This window comes from Mauremys mutica, chromosome 6 (genome assembly GCF_020497125.1).
Source record: "Mauremys mutica isolate MM-2020 ecotype Southern chromosome 6, ASM2049712v1, whole genome shotgun sequence".
NCBI classification, from domain to species: domain Eukaryota; kingdom Metazoa; phylum Chordata; order Testudines; family Geoemydidae; genus Mauremys; species Mauremys mutica.
The window spans coordinates 1,588,713-1,606,147 of record NC_059077.1 but is presented as its reverse complement, the minus strand read 5'-3'; the positions used below and the strand labels follow the sequence as shown (position 1 = coordinate 1,606,147).

Sequence of the window (17,435 nt, the reverse complement as noted above, 5' to 3'; positions counted from 1 at the left end):
CTCTGGCCAGCCTGGCCTGGAGGAGGAATCGCTGCCGGGCTCTCTCTGCTGCCAGCCCACTGACGCTTGTGCTGCCAGGCAGTGCACAGACTTGCAGTGTGAGAAGCTGCACACCCTTAGCGCTGGTCTGTTATATAACACCATGAACAAGCATTATTTGATCTGATAAGTGCCTCTCAAGCGAAGGCCAATTCTTCCAGTCCTGGGTGCCAGCCCATGAGCTCCCACACCCAGCACGTATGTGCAAGTGGCCTGGTTTTCAGCTGTGCTGAGCAACCCCAGCTCCCATTGCTTTCAGTGGGATCTGTGGCTCTACCTAGGAATTTATGTGGCTCCCATCACCGTGACATCTGGGCACTTGTCCTCGTAGCATTCCTGTGCAGCAGGGGAATGCTGTCACCCATTGTGTGGGCAAGGAAGGGGGCCAGGGACGATTGACTTGTCTAGGGTCACACGCGGAGTCTGCGGTTGTGCCAGGAATTGAACCCAGGTCTTTTGAGTGGCAGTGCAATGCCCTCCCCACTAGCCCCTCCTGCCAGTGCCCAGCACCTCTGCCAGTCCATTGCCATTCAAGATCTGGGGTGAGGAGCTGGATTTTAGGCACTTGTTCGAGAGGTGGTGGACCGACAGAGTGCAGGTGGTGGTCTGAAACAAGAAAACAGCACATAAAGAAAAAGGAGTGAATCCCCTGAGTGTAGATGAAAAGGAATATAAAGAAGCAAAGCCCCCTGCCAGGCAGGCAGTGAGGAAGGCCAAAGGGATCGCCCCAGAGGAATTGCATGCATGATCCACTGTTAGCTGGCAAAGAGCTTTGCAGAAATGAGCTGGAAAGGAAAGGCGGATGGTCGTGTAGCACCATGTGGAAGTGATGACCAGGGGGACTCTCGTAACCCCAGAACAAGTGATGGAGAGGGAGAAACAATACCTTGAGAGGCTCTTACGTGAGGCAAATCCCTTCCCGGCGCGGCTGCCAACGTGCAGTCCCTAAGCACTACCTGAGCCCGACATAGCAGAGGAGGAGGTGAGACGTGCTGTCCACGAAATGAGGAGCGGTAAGGCAGTGGGACCTGAAGTGAAGGCAGACGTGCTGAGCAGAGTGGTTCTAAGTGTGTGGTGAGATGAGAATTCCTGAAGCCTGGTGAAGTCTTTCCTGGTCCCAGTACACAAGAAGGGGAGCTCCATGAATGTGGAAACGGCCGAGGGATAAAGCTGTTGGTGGATGGGATTGATACTGGCACACATCTGGGATGCTCAGATTGGGAGGCAGGACGCCACTTCGAGCACGAGCGGGTCAGGTTTAGGAAAGGATGAAGAACAGCATAGGCCAGTTTTGTAATTTGCCAAGGGATAGAGCAGCACCCACGGCACTGGCAGGGTAGCTTCCGGGCTTTCAGAGACCTAGAAAAGGCAACCGCTAAAGCGGACGGAAGATGCTGAGGAAATATGGCCTGTCTCAGGGTCCAGTAACTGATGAATGGCCTGTATAGATCCCAGCATTCTGGAACGACAAGGCCCTGCGGAGTGAAAGTTGGACGCACTGGGGTCAGCCCTCAATCTGCTGCTGTTTCTCATATCGCCGGGCTGTGTCAGCAGGACGAGCCCAGTGGGGAAAGATGAGCAGCTGCTCTATGCAAATGACAAGCAATAAGGGCATCCTGGAAAGAGCGAGAGGAAACAGGAAACCAGTGGGATGAGCAGCTAGCTGGCGTGGAGCAAATGGGCCTGATTGAAGCGGGGCCAGTGGAGCTGCCACAGGGCAATTGGCCTTATTGGTTAATGGGGTGAGAGTAAACCAGCCCGATCAGTTCAGGTACCTTGGTGGCCAGGCTACGGAGACAGCAGGCTTTGCCCTGAGATGCAGTCCAGGCTGGGGAGTGGAATAACATCTCACGGGTTGTGTATGACAAGCGTATGCCAATGAGGCTGCGCCCAACTGACTAGAACCGTGGTTTTCAGCCTGTGCTCCATGGACTCCTCGGGGTCTCCAGACTATATCTAAGGGGCCCACGAAAGGTGGTTGTTACCATACAACAGGGGGTTTCAACCTGGGCTCCACAGACTGTCTAAGATTTCCAAAGGGGTCTGCACCTCCATTCGAAATGTTTCAGGGGCCTGCAAATGAAAAAAGGTTGAAAACCCCGGTCTAGGACAACGGTGCGCCCTGCTGTGCAATATGGTGCAGAAGCGTGGGCGATAGAGACAGCAGGGTCAACGCCTGCAGGAGTTTGAGATGCGGTGTCCTTGTGTCATAAGAGGAGTTACAGAGAGAGGAGAGAGCCAAAATGAAAGCATTCAGACACAGTCAAAGCCCAGGGCGTGGCTGACAAAATCCAGGAAGCCTGACTTGGCTGGCTCTCACCTGTGCTGAGGAGGAATGAAGGGGACCTGGTGAAGACAGCATGGTGGGGGAGAGTGGAGGAAAGAGACCCGAGAGGAAAGCTGAGGAAGCAATGGATGGATTGCATCACAGAAGAAAAATGGGCGGACCTTAGTGCTGCCTCAGACAGGTGAAGATGGCGGATGCCGACCTTGTAAGACTGAGGCCTTTTCCTGTAGCCACATGAGGAGAGCAGCAGCCATTAGCAGAGAAGCAGGAAGTCATATCTGCTGCTAAGAAGGAGACCCCAACCTAATGGCACCCACGGGGGCATCTTAATGCGCCCGTGTCCTGGCCCCCGGGAGAGCACCCGCTGAAATGCCGCCGAATTTCAGCGGCATTTCAGCGGAGATGCCTCTCGATGACGACGCTTTCCGTCGACAAGTGATGTCATTGAGAGGCGTCGCCCCCGAATTTCAGCAGCGACGCCTCTCGATGACGCCGCTTTCCGTCGACAAGTGACGTCATCGAGAGGCGTCGCTCCTGAATTTTGGCAGTGACGCCTCTTGATGACGCCGCTTGTCGACGGCAAGCGGCTTCATCGAGAGGCGTCGCCGCCGAAATTCGGCGGCATTTCGGCAGGTGCTTCACCGCCACAGTGGTCCTTCGTCTGGTGCCCGCCAGACTAAAAGGTTGGGGACCACTGAGCTAAAGGAACACATCTTAAGATGGTTAAAGAAAACTTAGTCTGATAGTATCTGTCTGGCAAGAAATCACTTATCCATGGTTGTGGTTGTGAAATCCTCGTTTCTTTATTGTTTTGTCGTTATGGTCCCCAGTTCCCTATTGTTTACCTGTACAGTCTCTGTCTGGTTCTTTGATTGTTACATAATTAATGTTGCTGGGTGTAAATGAATGAAGGTGGTGGGGTAGGTGTGATGCAGTAGGGACTGTCTGGGTGGGGGATGGGAGAGCCGGGGAGGACTTTAGGTGAGGGACAGGACCTGAGCCTGTAACCTGAGCCAGGCAGGCGGGAGAGGGAATCAACACCTTTGCCCGGGAAGCTGGGCAAAGGCAGAGAGCCGGCTGGAGAGGGTTTTTCAGTTTCAGTTTGGGCTGGTGGGTGAATGCAGGGAATCCCAAGCTGGGGTCTAAGCTCCCTGAACCCCCCGAAGGACTTGATTGAGGGGTCCTGGTTGAACCTACAAGCTCTGCTGTAGCCTGTGCTCCTGTTGTCCAATAAACCTTCTGTTTTACTGGCTGGCTGAGAGTCACTGAGAGTCCCAGGAAGAGGGGGGCAGGGCCGGACTCCCCCACACTCCGTGACAGTAGGATTGGTTAGAGAATTTTGTTCCACTCTGTTAGGAGGGGTTAGTAACGTTTTAGTACAATGATTGGTTCAGGTGCAGCTAAAAGGGACTCAAATGTCACTATGTAAACGGGGGTCCAAAAGGAAGTTCTTTGGGAACCAACTCCAGGACACAACCCAAAATCAGAGCTGCCAGACCTCAACTCTCCACCAATGGCACCGGGCAGAAACTGGAGTCCCCAGCTGGACCTGATCCTGACTGGCCAGTGGGGAAAGTTCATCTGCCTTATTGGAAGTGGGGAGCACTGTGTGTGTAGTGTGTGCAGTCTGGTTTGGTGATTGTTAATAACTAGAGGTTACGTAGGATGTTACTGTGTGAGGCTCTTTCACTGGTAAAAGAGCCCGGAAACCCACAAAAGATTAAGCCCTGAGTCCACAGGGAATGGGTGTTTGCTCTGAGTCCACAGGGAATGGTGTTTACCCCTCTGTGAGCTCCAGGCTCAACTTCTCTGGGCCCCGGGTAGAGTTCGGTGCCTTTCACCTGGAGCCCGAGGAACTGGAAAAGGGGGGGGGGTGCCTAAATGAACCGGGTTACGCCTTCAGCCCTAGGAACTAGGTAGAGGTGGGTGCCCCTAGAGTGTGCAAGTGACAGAGAATTTTGAGCGAGCCTGTGATGGTTGCGGCAATTGCCTGCCTATCCTCAGAAGATCTTACTGAATTATATTTTAAGTATCTTTGGGGTCCATTGTATTAAATGCAAAGTGTTTGTATTATTGTGGGCCAGGATTGCCTGTGTCCAGGAAATGTGATGAGAGCCTGGGAATTCAAAGGACTATGTTGCAAAGGTGCCAGACAAGAATGGCGCTTTGAGACACTGTATGAAATTGTTTCCTGGGGAATCCCAAGGGAGAAGTTGGGGATCAAAAGGGTGTGAGCTGTATAAGGGAACAGGCTGATCTTCCCACTCTGGGTTCTGGTTCTGAGTCTGAAGCCATCGTTAACTTGTAATCACGGGGAAAGCCCAGCAGTGGGTTTGGAAGGAGCCCGAGGCTGGAGTTGGGATCACCTCTGGCTAGCTTTCTAGCATGCAGGTAAGTTCTTTTATTTTGTGTCATACGTGTTCCCTGCGATGCTTTCACTTTCAGAATAAACATGCTTGCTTAGAAAGAGCTGGGTGGTGACTTGTAAGCGCTTACCCGGGTCAGAACCCTGGAGAGAAAGCAAGGCGCAGGCGCTGGCCGTTCAGGCAGTCTGGCTTGCTGGGAATATCACAGTGTAGGCAGGGAGCCGTGCAGCCTTTAAACCCTGCTCGGGAGGGAGAGAGACATGGAGGAGGTGGGAAGAGGGTTCATCCACTTCACAGAAGCCAGGAGGTCAGACCCTCTCCTGGTGTCGTTTCAGTGTGTGGGCACAGACCGTGATCTCTACTGCAGCTGGCTTTGGGGTAACTTCCCCCCATCATGAGGATTAAGGGTGAGGGAACATTGAATCCCCCAGAGATACTGAAGACGAGCTCTGGGCTATGGGGCCTGCAGCCCAAATGCGGCGGAGTCCTGCAGCAGCGCTCGCACTGGCTGTCCTCGTCTCTGCGTACAGGAGATCCCGGCAGGCAGGTTTGCTCTCCGTCCCCAGGGCTTGGCTATGTCGTGTGCTGGCAGTGCGCTCTCTGAGGGCGCGTGCCCCATGCTAAGGATGGGGGCAGCTGCTCCTGTGGAAGGGAGAGAAGTACGTCCTTCAGTGCTAGCAAACTGCTCTGAGGGTGGGGGACTTGTGGGCCCTCCGGAAGAAGTTCTGTGGGCTCAGAGCTTCCTGCAGCTCCACCCAGGATGAGCTCATCTGGAGCTGGCTGGGATGTTTGAAGCATCAACTCTTGTACGTTTGCCAGCAGAACTCATGGGCCGTCTCGCTATCAACTTGGCTTGGACGAGGGTTTCCTGCCTGTACCAAGTACCAAGCCCGTCCCCCCAAGTGTGCAGCGAGGCTGGATTCCAAACTGGCTTCATTTGTGCCACCAGCTTGCCGCTGAACACCCACTTCTTGCGCGTGGGCGGCTGGCTGGCTGTCGTAGCCTGGGGCTCCGCGCTCATTCCCAGCCCCGTGACGTCTGCCCTGGTGCAGGCGGGAGTATGAGTGTGCGCGTTGCTTCTCTTTCCCCCGGCTCTGGCACATGTGGCCTGCTTGGGGGGTTGCTCCTGGTAGCCGCTTCCTTGAAACCCAGAGAATCTCCCCCATTCCCGTTTCCTCCTGCTCTGCTCCCCTCACCTGGGCGGAGTGATCCGGGGCTCCCCTGGCCGATTCTAACCTGTCTCGGGGAGTCGCAGCTGAGAATTCGAGGCCATGGCTCCCGCTCCTGAGCCGTGCCCTGCAGCGTGAGCTGTGGTGGAGCTTGGCTTGGGGCTGCTCTGCATCCTTATCTCCCCTGCTGCTCCTGGTGACCTGCTGGCGCCTGTTCTTGCACAGATTACCAGGCCCTTCCCCTGTGCCAGCTGTTCCCTGGGGCTCACTGCGGAGGGTGAATGTGGCCTCTTGTGCGGTGCCCTGGGGGAGCTCCAGAGAGCTCCCATCCCGCCCGTGGGGACTGCCATTCTCCCAGCAGCAGGCTCCCTAGTGATCTCTTCAGCCTCGGCCAGTGTAGCCCACCCAGGACCCCCAAGGCAGAGCGCCTGCTCGGGGGGCACAAGCTGCCTGCTCTCCTGCTGTGCTGTGCATCTAATCTGGGTGCTCATGTGGTGCCAGCCCTGCAGTGTGTGCATGTGAACAGTGAGATCCAAGGGCTTCTCTCTAGCCAGGGCTCTTAGCCGGGGGCGGGGGGCGCCATGCCCAGGGAGACCAAAATACAAGTTCACCTGACCCAGGGCGCCATTTTCCCTAAGGTCAGCCCTGATCAGCTCCTTTCTGTCCTGGCAAAGTCCTGTGGTGACGACTGGCAGGCGTGCCTGGCGTTGGGGGCTGGGGGAGATCTGAGTGAGCTCTGCACGCCGGCTGAGCCTGGGAGGGGAAGGCCGTAGGCAGCGGCAGGGTCAGTGCACCTCGATCCAGGGGCAGTGGAATGACCCCGCTGTACCGGCTGTTTGTGTACAGTGACTCTGAGGACGTCCTGTCCCACCCCTGTGCCAGCTGGAGCTCAGAGCTGGGATGTCCGGAGCCACCTGGAAAAAGGGACTGACACCAGGTGTTAGTGCTGCTTCGCCCGGGCCCCCGGGTCTCTTGCATTGGGCAGTCACATGCTGCCCTGCTCATGCTGCAGAGAGCCAGCCCCCGGAGCTGGTGCGGGGCGTTGGGCAAAGAGCGAGGGAAGCTTATGCCTCCGTTTTGCCAGAGGGGCAGGGAACGAAGGCACAGTAAAGTCCAGGCTGCCCTGCGGGGGGAGAGCGGCAGGTCGCAGCGCGCGGTGCTCCAGGCGGAGCCTGTGTCCGGCCCGGCACAGCACAGCGAGCCAGGCTGCCGTGTGGGGAGAGCGGCCGGTCGCAGCGCGCGGTGCTCCAGATGGAGCCTGTGTCCGGCCCAGGACAGCACGGCACAGCGAGCCAGGCTGCCGTGTGGGGAGAGCGGCAGGTCGCAGCGCGCGGTGCTCCAGATGGAGCCTGTGTCCGGCCCAGGACAGCACGGCACAGCGAGCCAGGCTGCCGTGTGGGGAGAGCGGCAGGTCGCAGTGCGCGGTGCTCCAGATGGAGCCTGTGTCCGGCCCAGGACAGCACGGCACAGCGAGCCAGGCTGCCCCACGCCCACACTTCCCCTGCGGAGTCTCAGCTCTTCAGAGGAAGGGGAACGGCTGTGCTCGCCCTTCCCTGTCGCTGCCGTCCCGCCAGGCTGACGGGCCGGTGGTGGGAATGCAGGAGCAGAACTTCCTGCCTGAAGGGGAGCCAGGGAAATCTGCGTCTCTTTGGGAGAGAGGCGGGTGATGGCAGGGGGTCCCGGGGAGCCTGAGATGGGACACTCCCAACCCAGCTCCCCGTGTGCTCAGGTGCCTGGAGCAGGTTCTCTGGGCCACTCGCACATCTCAGCCGGCCCCAGTTATCGACAGGCACTTCTGTGCCCCCGAATGGAGCTTTAACCCAGGCGATGCGTGTTAGGGTCTGTCGAAGTAACGGGGTGCGGTGCTGCCATTGGGCACCCTAACCCCTCTGCTTCAGCTCCCCCCTGCCCAGGGCGTGGGCGTCCCTTCCTGCAAGCCACCGCTTTGGATCTTCCTCGCTGGCGGCCCTGGCTCTGCCTGACTCCTGCCCCAAATCTGCCTGCCTGTCTTGCTCCTCCTCCACCAGCCAGTCAGCCCTGATAGCTGCAGCTCCTGCTCCTCCGTGCTCAGTTCTCCTTCCATTTCTGCTGCCTGCCCGGCCACCTTCCCCCTCCAGGAACCAAGCTTCCTGCGTCTGCTTAGCTCTCTCCCTGCTCCTGGGCGTTTAAAATAAAAATTCAGAGATGCGAGGGCTCATGGTGTTCATTAAACCCTGAGTCACCAGCATGTCAGCACCGTCGGATCGCAGCTGTCACCGGGTGGGACTGTCATGCTCACCGCAGCCAGCTCACTTTGCAAACCAGCAGCCAGTGCTGCGTCTGGGTAATGAGAGGTGACGAACTGGCTCTGTTCTGACTGTGGTCTGTGAATGCTGAGTGGGGGGTGTTGGCCTGGGAGGACGGTCTGCACTGGGGGATGGGAGACTGGCCTTGAGGGAGGATACCTGAGCATGTAACATAGAGGCCAGGTGACACCTCTGCCCGGGAAGCTGAACAAAGGCTGGGGAGTTGAGGGGGTTTTCAGGAGTTGGCTGGGGAATGGAGGGAAGCACAGACAGGGCTCTGACCCCCCAAGGGCGCTGGGATGCTCCTGGGACCCCAAGATGGACCTAACTGGGGAGGATCCTGTTATCTGTCCCTGCAAGACCTGTCTGGGACTGTGTTCCTGTTGTCTAAATAAACCTTCTGCTTTCCTGGCTGGCTGAGAGTCACGGTGAATCGCAGGAAGCCGGGGGTGCAGGGCCCTGACTCCCCCACACTCCGTGACACACCCCAAAGCCTCGTTCCTGAGGATGCACACCCAGAATCGGAATGCAGGGAGGCAGCAGTGAGGCCTGGGTGACCCGGCTTGCTCTTGGTCCTGCAGAGGGGCACATCCTTGACCTCACACCCAAAGTCTCACTTTAGTAGCCAACCTGGGCCCGTCTGCAGAAGGAAGAGGCCGGAGCAGCCGGAACTAGCTGGCCATGCCGGACGCCGCCCAGGGTCTCCGAGTATCCCGCCCTGGGGAAACCAGCCCCTCCGAGCTCAGCTGACCGTCTCATTCCGGTACTTAGCTCCATCCCTTAGTGGCTGTTGGCTTATGCTGACAAAGCAGGGCTCAGACCTTCACTGTTCTCTAAGGTAGCTGGGGACGCTCAGTTCTTGTTATCCACCCCAGTGTCGGGAGAAGGCACGGAGCAGTGCCCCATCTACCGCCTCTCCTCTCCCCTCTGGCTTGATCTGCCCAGTCGGAGCCTGCCCGCTGCCGGGAGCGCTCTGCGAGGAGCAGCAGCTGGATCCCTTGTGACTCAGTGAGGGCTGGTCCCCGGGACAGGTACAAAAGTAGCATCTGGGCGGAGGACGCTGAGGCAAGTGGAGCCTGTTTCTCGCAGGGTTTGGCTCTGCCCTTCCTATGGCGGGGGTGGGGAGGGGGTGTTAACCTGCAGCTGGAGCTCTTGACTGAGGCGAGCCCAAAAGTTGGGGCCGTTCATGTGAACTCTGATCCCGAGCGGAGTTTTGCCGTAGGCTCCTGTCTCTGTAACGGGTGGAACCAGAATCCCGAGGCTCCTGAACGCTGTGATTTGAGTCTCTCATCTGGCCAGCTAACGCGTTTAACGCCCCTGCCGTGTTGCCGAGTGCCCCATCCCCCATCCTGTGGAAGCTTCGTGCTCTTTATAAACAGGGCCAGTGTTTACTATCCGCTGGAGCCTGACGGCCCTTTTTAGTGTGCCCTGCTGTGCTGCTAAATCCGGCCGGCTGCTGGGCGCCTCGGCTGGGAGACCGGGAGCTCCTTGGTGGTGCTATTCCCGATGACCCAGCCTGCTCCTGGGTGGGGTGAAGTCGTGGTGCATTGCTGACATTCCTAGGCAGCGCCCGCAGTCCTGCCAGCATGTGTCCAGGAGGGAGCTGCTTCAGGAGCCGGCGCGCCTGCCCGGAGAGCAGTGGGAAATGCTGTCTTCACCAGTAGCACAGCTGCGGTGACGGAGCCCAGGGTGAGCGCTTCCCGCGGGCTAGATCGCAAGGTGGGCTCTGGGCAGGGAGTGAGGGTGTTCATGGATAATCTGCTTCTCTGGGATACTCATCACTCAGTACAAGGTGCGCAGATATTAACTGCTAATGAATTTACCCTTGTGTCCCTGGGAGGTTGGTCAGGGTCATTATCCCCATTTCACAGATGGGAAAACTGAGGCATGGACAAGCCGGGACTTGCCTAGGCTCACCCAGGCACCTGGCAGAGCTTGCAATGGAAACTAACCTGAGGAGATTCAGAGTGCACCTGTCCGTCCCTGCAATGGGCAAGTACAACCTGTGGACGCTGCACCCCGGCTCGGACGGAGATGGAGCACTGCATGCTGGGAGCTGTAGTCTCCATAGGCTGTCTCCCCTTAATGAAGAGGAGGGCAGTCCCAGGCCATGCTGACTCCATGGGCCACCCCAGCCTAGCCTGGGAGCAGATGGTGCTGCGGTGAGGTTAGTGAGGGAAGGGTTTGGGGGAGGCATTTTAGGGGCATGGGGCAGGGAGAGCAGCAGGCAGAGCTTATGGCAAGACCCAGGGAGTGGGACCTGGGCTGAGATGGAGGCATGGACAGAGCACGGTGGCACCATTGTGTTCCCAAGCCGCCCGGGGGAGCGCTGTGCCCCGGAGGGTCAGTGTGCTGTAGCCTGGGGCGAGGAGCTTTGCACCCGGCCTGTGCAGGCCATGCCTCGTCCGGGGCTGGGGTCACCTGTGTTGGGATCTAGTGAAGGGTCACCTTGAATGCAAGACACCCACACAAAGTGCCCCGGTTTGGTATGAGAACGGCGATGTTAGCAGTGCTTGGGCTGGTGCCGTGTGCTCCACCCCGGGGCACCTCGCTCCAGCGCACTTGTGAAAGTCCTGGCCCTGTCGCATTGTATTATGGGCTGTACCACTCGGGGGTTCTGTGGGTTCTTGTGCACTCCAGGGTCTGTGAGGAGGGCTCGAGGGGAAGGGAGGCAGTGTGGTCTAGTGGCTAAAGCTCTGGACAGGATCTGTTCCCAGCTCTGCCCCTGGCCCGCTGGGTGTCCTTGCAAGTCACTTCCCCTCTGCGTGCCTCAGTGTCCGCACCTGCTTTAATGGCTCTACTCTGCTTTGCAAAGTGCGTTGAGCTCTCTGGATGAAAAGCCCTGTAGAAGAAGCTAGCTGTTATTAGCTGCTGTTATGAACCCTGCACAGCACTGGGTGCATCCGAGAGACGTCCATTACAGCCACAGGGGCCCCTCTGTATGCCGGGCTTCCAGCCTTCTTAAACTCGGTTTCTGCTAGAGCCAGGCATGACTCAGAGCCAAATGCCCGAAGAGCCGCCTGGAGCCTGGGCTGTTTTGAGAACACATTTAAAGCCCTTGGTTTCTGCCTGCGTGGCCGGTCGCTCCTGTCTGAGCCCAGCGTAGCTGGGACTGTAAACGTAACCCCAATGTAGATGCAGCCTCAGCACTGTCTTGCTCAGCTGTGCCAGGGCCTGTCACATGAACGGGAGCCTGTCCGGACTCTCCCATGTGCAGGGCTGAGCTGGGAGGGGTCTGGCTTGGCGAACCTGCCCAGAACCCGCTCACCACACTGGGGTATCAGTGCATGGAGCCTGGGGGGCTGGCAGCAGCTGTCCCCGGCAGAGTGGGGAGCCAGGCCTGCCCCTGGAGCCAGCCCCATCTCAGTGGGAAGCTTTCTGCTTTTGCTGTGCGGATACTGCTGCGAAAGGAACGGGCTGTCCCAGCCTGGGGGAGCTGGCCCTGGGGTAGGGAGCCCCCCCGTTGCTCTGATAGCCGCGTCCCTCCCGGGGGGCCAGGAGGGCCGTGCTGGGCTCCTCAGCCAGCGCACCTCGGTGGGGTCGCAGAAGGGGGAAAGTGGGAACGTGGAGAAGCCCTTCCTCAGCCGCCCCCTGCCCCACAGAACGAGCAGGTGGAGCTAACGGTTGTCCCTCCCGCCAGCCCAACCCAGGAGTTTGGGACTTAGGCTGGGGCCACATTGGCAGTTTGTGGGGACTGGAGGGGAGCGTTTAATGGGAGAGACAGGCTGCAAAGACTACAATCCCCAGCATGCAGTGCGGCCAGGCTGCTCTCGCTGAGAAGGAATGTTGCATGCTGGGCCCTGTAGTCTCCCTGGGCATCCCTGCTGGCTGTCCCTGTAATCAGCGGGGTCGCTGCCTCTGGCTCTGGGTGCCTCATATAACAGCAGCACCCAGCATGGTCTGATCGGCAGGAGTCCTGCCCTGGCCCCACAGGGGGTCCCCTGGGAACTGGCTGCTCCTGGGCACCCCCGAAGAGCGCGAGACCCGGCCCCTTTCTCTTGTCCGAAGGTTATTGCAGGGCGAGTCCTGCCCCCCGGGCCCTGGAGCTGGCTGCAGTGGTGACGCCTCCCCCAGACCTCGGGAGCGAGGCTGGGCCCTGCTGGTCGTTGCCCGGAGCGAGTCTCCTGGGCGTTCTGGAGACTTTGTTTTGACCTGCTAAAAATGAAATTGAAAACCCCACCTCTCCAAACCCCTGCCCCCAGGGCGGCACCTTCATGTCTTCCTTTGCCGGTCGCAAGCTCAGTGCGGGTGGTGCTGAGATGGGAGTGGGCTCAGACACGCAGCAGGCCAGGCCAGGCTGTGGTGTGACTGGAAGGATGGGAGCCGCGGGGGCTGCAGGCGGCCTGGGGGATTCGGTGCCCAGGACTGTGACGCTCTGTGCTCAGGAAGAGGGAACAGGCCGAAAGGGAGCTGAGCAGCCTCGCCCATTGCGTTCACGTGGGGGGCTGTTTGTCTGGTCCCCCAGATGGGCCACACCGGGTGCAGCTCCGCCCTGGGGATGATGTGGATCGGGCCAGGCAGGCTGGGGGGCGGATGTCTAACTTGATCTTCAGTGTGGCCCATGTGGAGAGTTTTGAGAGTCTCTGAGTTATTTAATATTCACCGGTTGCCGAGGATGGGGGCATAGGAGCACCTGGGAGAGGCTGTGTCCAGGGGCCCCTCTCCCTTCAGAGGTGATAATGGGAGTCCAGGCACTCTACCCCCCGGAGCCTCCTCCCCCCATCTCTGGGCGTGAGGCGTGTGTTTGCAGTCTGTAACCCGAGCTGCATTTCTGCCATGCCCTTTGAGAGGGCCTCTGGCTGTACACTGGGCTTTTCATTAGCAGTCTGGGCCTGGCTTTGCCAGCCAGCAGCCCGTGCCTCCCCCTGCTCGCAGGCTCGGTGAGAACACACCAGCAGGACGGGGAGCGGGGAGCCGGGCTAAGCCCAGATCCCGGTCTGAGAAGTGCCCTGTCATTCCAGCAGCTGCTGCGGAGCCTCCTCCTGACACCCGGTTACAGCCCAGAGCCAGCTGATCGCTGAGCCGATGCTGGGACAAGCTGGTTTTCCTTTGGATTATCACTGGCCCAGCGGTGTGTCTTCTTCAGCCGCTCTAATGCGCCGGGCATTGTGAGAATCTCATCGCTTACGCACTGGGCACCCAGCTGCAGCGAGCCGTGACCAGGGCCTGGGGAGCCGGTACAGGGACTGCACCCAGCCAGGTAGGCGCAGAAACCCTCTGTTTGCACTGCTGGAGGTCACAGTACTGGCAGCGTAGCCCCGTCTCCCCACCCAGGGAGTGACAGGTGTCGTTCCCTGTGTGGCTTGTGAACGTGTTCTGTATAGCAGTGTGCACGTCGTCCTGCCCGAACGGGGGGCTGTAACGCGTGCGCTATGGGAGGATCCTTCGTGTCTGCCTTGCAGTGGGGCACAGAGCTTTCCTCTCTAGTGCCCTGTTCCAACCCAGCTCAGGTCTGCAGGGATCCAGAATCAGTCTCGTTCCCCGTATTGCTCAGTGTCCCGAGTGGTTGATGTGGGTGGCAGGGGGTATCCTCCTCACAGCCCTCCCCAGCCGCAGTGCTACCTGTCCGATTCAGCAGTGTGGGCGAGAATGGGATACGGCCCGTTTCAGGTGTGGGGAGAGTGGTTTTATGGAGAAGTTACAGGGCTGGGTTCTGTAATCCCTGAAACTGACCCTAGGGAAATGACTCAAAACCCTACGGAACGGGACTGGGCCGATCCCCGGTTAGTAGCGGGTGTGAAAGGTTCCCCTTTTCCCAGCTTCTCTAGGCCGTCCCCATGAGGGAGGTTCTTGGGTGGCTGCTGGCCCTGGGTGGAGGCTGTAGGGCTGGCATCTTCCCCCGCAGCTCAAGGCATGTTTTAAACACAACAGCGTTCCCACAATGAGTATTCGTATTTAGCAACCTGCCCCCCAGCCCCCGCTCTGCACCAGGGGGGTGTAAAGCGAGGGGCAGGTGGCACGCTCCCCTGCCCCACCTGGGACGGGGGCCTGCTTGCCTGCCTTCCTCCCACCACCACGGCCTTCCTGACCCCAGCCGCCACGTGCCTCTGCCGGGCTCCCCGCTCTCCATGGCCGGCCAAGGAGACCGAGTCTGCTGCAGCGAGGGACTCATTTGGAGGGGCAGCTCCAGACCCCAAACCATTGTGCAGGGGGTGCTCAATCCCAGCCCCCCCCGACATTGGGAGGGGGTCTCTCGCCCCCAGCACCCGGCTCTCTGCAGGCAGAGGCTGTATAAATAGTGCCCGCAGGATACTATTTCGGTTCTAGCCCTTCCCAGGATGCCTCCCAAGAGTTATGTGAACAAGTGTTAAAAATAACGCTCCACGCCCTGCCCGAACGCTGGAGCTGCTTCAGACTGGGCAAAACCCGGCGACTGTTCCATAGACAGCAGACCTGGCCCCTGGGCACGGGGGAGCAGGGGGGACCTCGGGGGCTTTTCTGCTCTGACTGCTCAGCCTCCCTACGGGGGCTGTTGATGGCATCGGTTCGCCAGCACCACTGGCCCGCGGGACTAGGAGTATTTGCCAAAAGGCAAAGGACCTCGCCCAGAACAAGCTGGGTCTTATTTCTGAGCTCTGACGGGAGACACAGGAGTTTCTGGGAAGGATCAGACCCGGGCTCCACCCGCTGCTGCCGAGGAAGGTGCAAGAACCTGCAGCAGTGGACTTGAGAGAATCCGTCGCCCACGTTAGGTCTCCCCCGATCCCAAGAGTTAGACAGGTTCAGACCCTGAAGTAGGAGGATTAATGTCCCTACCGCGGCTCTTTCCCTGGGAGGTGTAGTCTCTGCTGGCCGCACTTCTTTATTAGTGGTGAGGGTGGCTGCTCATTGTCCTGCACAGGTGAGGCCTGGCCTGCTTGTCAGCACACGCCGGACAGAGTTTGGGGGCCTGTGTTTGCATGTGACTCTGCAGCGGGAGGCGCGTCAGCACTTCCATTGTGACTCCCCCAGACGATAGCGGTTCATACCCGGTGCAGCTTGTGTGTGACAGTGCAGCCGTGCTGGGGTCAGCTGGCGGCTTTGCTGCAGGGGGGGCAGGCTCGGCTGTGGTCTCGGAACATGGCCCATTCTGACAGGCGCTTGTTACTGGATTCGCTGTGAAATGGAAGGATGGCGCTAACGGGGCGAGAAATTGCTCTAAAAGCCTCTGGACTCACTGGTGCCATTTCCCCATGTGTGCTGCAGGGGCACTGATTGACACACGCCCTAGGGAGCTGCAGTCCTAAATGCATCAGTGTTTATAACTCTAAGTGTCCCTCAGCCAGGGCCGAATGAAATATCCTGGCAAAGAGTTCTGCCCAGCCTTGTTCTGAGAGAGAGCACCAGACCCACCCCTGTGTCTGGCTCCCGCCTCCCCTCCCCTCCTTAGTCACCCTGCTTGGTCCTCCCTTGCCCTCAGCCCCTCCTGTTGTGCATTTGGTTGGCGTTCTGCTTTCCTGGCACTGTGATTAAAGACCCCAGGGCAGGTTTTGCCTGAGTAGGAGTGTGAACCCCGACGTCCTGGACGTTTCCAACATGGGCAGTTCCATACATTTCCTCTGCGGTTTCAGCTGGCTACAGTATTCACTTCCCAGCCTGAACTGAGCGGCCTTGTTGCTGTGCGTTGTGAAACATCTGCAGTGCTCCACCCTAAAGGTGGCTGCATTTCCGGTTGGGTTGGATGTTCTGTTCCTTACATGTCCCTCACCTGCTTCCCCAGCCGGCTGTGAAGCTTCGCTAAGGTTTGTAAAGTAACTGAGACGAAAGTCCGTCACGGAAATGTAAAATATCTTTGCATCTGATTGTGCTGGGGTGTGGCTGGGAGGCAGGATAGCCTTTCCCAGCCTTTAAGCTCTGCATCTGCTGGCCTAGCCACTGTTGACGTCCAGCACAGGGTCTCTGCCCCTCAGAAGGGCTCTCCTTTCTCTGCCATTCTCACCACTGGGCATTGCATAAGGCAATGTTCTCGCTCTGCCGGGAGTACTGCGGCTGTTAGCAGACGCGAGCCTGTGGACCTGGGAATCTCTCTGGTGGGAGGTCCCCTGAAAGGGAGGTGGTGTGGTGTAGTTAAAGCTAGAGGGAGCTCTATTAGGCTCCTGTTTATTTCAGACCATTTCTCTAGTTTGTCTAGATCATTTTGAATTTTAATCCTGTCCTTCAAAGCACTTGCAACCCCTCCCAGCTTGGTATTGTCCACAAACTTTATAAGTGTACTCTCTATGTCATTGATGAAAATATTGAACAGAACCCGACCCAGAACCGATCCCTGTGGGGACCCCACTCGTTATGTCCTTCCAGCATGACTGTGAACCACTGATAACTGCTCTCTGGGAACGATTTTCCAACCAGTTCTGCATCCATCTTATAGTAGCTCCATCTAGGTTGCATTTCCCTAGGTTTTTTTTATGAGAAGATCACGCAAGACAGTATCAAAAGCCTTACTAAAGTCAAGATATACCACGTCTACCACTTCCTCCCATCCACAAGGCTTGTTACCCTGTCACGGAAAGCTATCAGGTTGGTTTGAGACGATTTGTTCTTGACAGATCCATGCTGCCGTAGCACCTTGTTATCGTCTAGGTATTTGCAAACTGATTGCTTAATTATTTGCTCCATTATCTTTCTGGGTATAGAAGTTAAGCTGACGGGTCTGTAGTTCCTCGGTCTGTCCTTTTTTCCCCTTTTTATAGATGGGCACTAGATTTGCCCTTTTCCAGTCCGTCTTCCATGACCTCTCGAAGATTTTAATTGCAGATGGCTCAGATATCTCCTCAGTCAGCTCCTTGAGTATTCTAGGATGCATTTCATCAGGCCCTGGTGACTTGAAGACATCTAAGTTTTCTACGTAACTTTTAACTTGTTCTTTCCCTATTTTAGCCTCTGATGCTACCTCATTTTCACTGGCTTTCACTGTTAGACGTCCAACTGCTACTAACCTTTTTGGTGAAAACTGAAACAAATAAGTCATTTAGCACGTCTGCCATTTCCACATTTTCCGTTATGGTTTCCACCCCATCCTTGGGCTTCCTCATTCTTCTAATGCATTTTCTTGTCTCTAGCTAGTTTAATCTCGTTTTGTGCCATGGCCGCTGTAATTTTGTCCCCACGTACTTGTGCTATTTATTTGTTTATATTCATCCTTTGTGATTTGGCCTCATTTCTGCTGGACTAGGACCCTCCTAGCTTTCACCACCGTGGTTTTCAAGACCATCTCATGATGTTTTGGGGGCCCCGACTCCTGGGTTTTGAGTGCCTGGGATTGTGCTGACACTACCCTGTAGTGGAAAAACGGCCTCCTGGAGCTAGGCGT

At 57.7% G+C, this 17,435-nt stretch overlaps 1 protein-coding gene across 5 annotated transcripts in view; it reads left to right on the top strand.

Annotated features, from left to right (window-relative positions):
• Positions 1–17,435, top strand: part of RUSC2 (RUN and SH3 domain containing 2) — a 79,390-nt gene that overhangs the window by 2,720 nt on the left and 59,235 nt on the right. Inside the window, exons 1-2 of one of the 5 annotated variants that reach the window (XM_045021920.1) lie at positions 9,794–9,835; positions 13,111–13,346. The exons of 1 other annotated variant lie outside the window; for it this stretch is intronic. The gene's annotated coding sequence lies outside the window, so the exon portion shown is untranslated. Of the gene's footprint in view, positions 1–9,793; positions 9,836–13,013; positions 13,347–17,435 lie in introns of those variants that run through there. 3 more of the 5 variants (XM_045021919.1, XM_045021922.1, XM_045021918.1) reach the window with 3 other exon arrangements.